The sequence below is a fragment of the Schistocerca nitens genome, chromosome 9 (assembly GCF_023898315.1).
Source record: "Schistocerca nitens isolate TAMUIC-IGC-003100 chromosome 9, iqSchNite1.1, whole genome shotgun sequence".
Lineage (NCBI taxonomy): Eukaryota > Metazoa > Arthropoda > Insecta > Orthoptera > Acrididae > Schistocerca > Schistocerca nitens.
In genome coordinates this window covers 408,627,729-408,629,854 of record NC_064622.1, presented here as the reverse complement: position 1 = coordinate 408,629,854, position 2,126 = coordinate 408,627,729, and the positions used below count along the sequence as shown (strand labels likewise).

The 2,126-nt window shown below is 41.8% G+C and overlaps 1 non-coding gene across 1 annotated transcript; it reads left to right on the top strand.

The window, feature by feature from the left end:
• The first annotated feature begins 1,659 nt into the window (after window positions 1-1,659).
• Trnas-cga (transfer RNA serine (anticodon CGA)) lies at window positions 1,660-1,734 on the top strand. Its single transcript has one exon. It is a non-coding gene; the product is annotated as a tRNA-Ser (tRNA).
• The last annotated feature ends 392 nt before the right edge of the window (window positions 1,735-2,126 follow it).

Here is a 2,126-nt window from a genome sequence, read left to right as displayed (position 1 = left end):
CATCGACGGGTCCACAATACCGAGAAAAATTGGCATTATAGTGAAAATTTGCATATCCATTTTTCTGACATTAAATACGGTCGTAGTTTACTTGTGATTGCGGAAACCGGATTTGTAATTTCCTCTCTTGTATGACTCAGCGATTGTATCTTATTTTTATTGGCTAATCTGGTCTGTTTCTTTGCAAGGATAGGACGAAACAGCAACTAAAGTCTCTCCGCGTGTGTATGGAACATCGAGGAACCGTGTCCGCAGTTCGTGGTTTCGCCGTTTACGGAAGTAGGGATTCGCGAAGTAGGTCTCTGCAGACATGTGGTATCAGAGGCTACACGCAGATCACTCTTCCTATAAAATATGGACCGGTGGTTTGTGGGCGGGGAACTGGCCCCCAATAGCGTCCCATATGGGTTCCACTGCGGTCAGATCAGGGAAATTTGACAGCCAAGTCATTAATGTGAGTTGACTCTTATGATGCTGTAACCTCTGTAGCATAGCCGTGTGACGCGGACAGTTAATCTGCTGGATGACGACATCTCCGTTGTTGGAGATTTCAAACATGAAGGGCCGCTGGTGCTTAGCAAAAGTGATGAGTTAGTACACAGCGTTTCTCAACTTTTCAGTATTCGTCAGCCAATTTTCAGTCATAAATTTATCTCCTCCCCGCCGCCCCCGCCGCCCCCGCCGCCCCTCCTCTGACCACGCCCTTTCCTACAAAATTGTATTTTGAGTATTTTGACGCTAATGTTACAAGGTTAGAAATCTTAAAAATTACAACGGTTAAGAGAATTTATTGTCATATTGCAACACTGTTGACCCCCTGTTACTCTCTGTCTTAGAGGTACCACCCGAAAATACTCCCGAAATTCTCTTAAATGCCGAATAATAAGTTTTCGGCTAGTGTCTAAATCAAATGACAAATTGGTAATAAAATTTAAGGCAGGGTTGGTTGATGAGTTTCACGCACTGAAAACAACTGCATTTCTTACATTATTATTGCGAAATCACCTTTTTTTCCGGTGGCTAATTTGAAGATAAAACATAAATCTCATCTAAACTGAAGAAATAGGAGCGTCTATTTCTGATATTAAACCGTCCTTCAAAAACTGTTCTGCAACAAAGGTCCAGGAGAGTAAATAATAATTTCGAAACTTGTTTTTAATTGAGACATGGGGCTTAGGGTAGGCAGGAAAAGTAGTGGACGAGGCCTTACTCAGCTTTTTTTTTTTTTAAATCATGTACACTTTATTTAGAACCAGTTGCATATAAGGTTGACAATAAGGAATAATTATCAAATTTGATTGTTAACACAATATCTAATTAAAAATTCCTTAGGCAAATTGCATTCACAACTGAACACCTTATTGACCAGAAATTCAAATTATTTGTTGTCTGAAGGCCCGAATAGTAATTACTCAAAACAATTTGACAGCTGAAGGTCTAGACAGCAAATTCTTAGTAAAATATTATAAAAAAAGAACAATTATATTAAGAGACAATATCATATTAAAAATTGAAACTTCCTGGCAGATTAAAACTGTGTGCCCGACCGAGACTCGAACTCGGGACCTTTGCCTTTCGCGGGCAAACTTCTGTAAAGTTTGGAAGGTAGGAGACGAGATACTGGCTGAAGTAAAGCTGTGAGTGCCGGGCGTGAGTCGTGTTTCGATAGCTCAGTTGGTAGAGCACTTGCCCGCGAAAGGCAAAGGTCCCGAGTTCGAGTCTCGGTCGGGCACACAGTTTTAATCTGCCAGGAAGTTTCATACCAGCGCACACTCCGCTGCAGAGTGAAAATCTCATTCTGGAAATATTAAAGATTCTTAAGACAAATTGCACGACCACGATCACGATGTGATGAAACCAAGAGAGAAGTGCTCAAGGGTCGACCTCGGAAAGTCGCTCGGTTTCGTAAACGATGAGACAGGCAGCCAAGAGTTGTATTCACTTAACCGGATGGCAACTCAAACCAGTGACAGTTTAAACGCCGGCCAACACTCTTGCAAGATGTACCTAACGTCTGATAACCAACACAACGAAGGAATAACCCAGGAAAGGCGGAACCGGCAGAGAGTACTTCGTCTTCAGAGTTCAGTGTTTAAAACATCCAGAAGCAAAAGAAACCACTACAA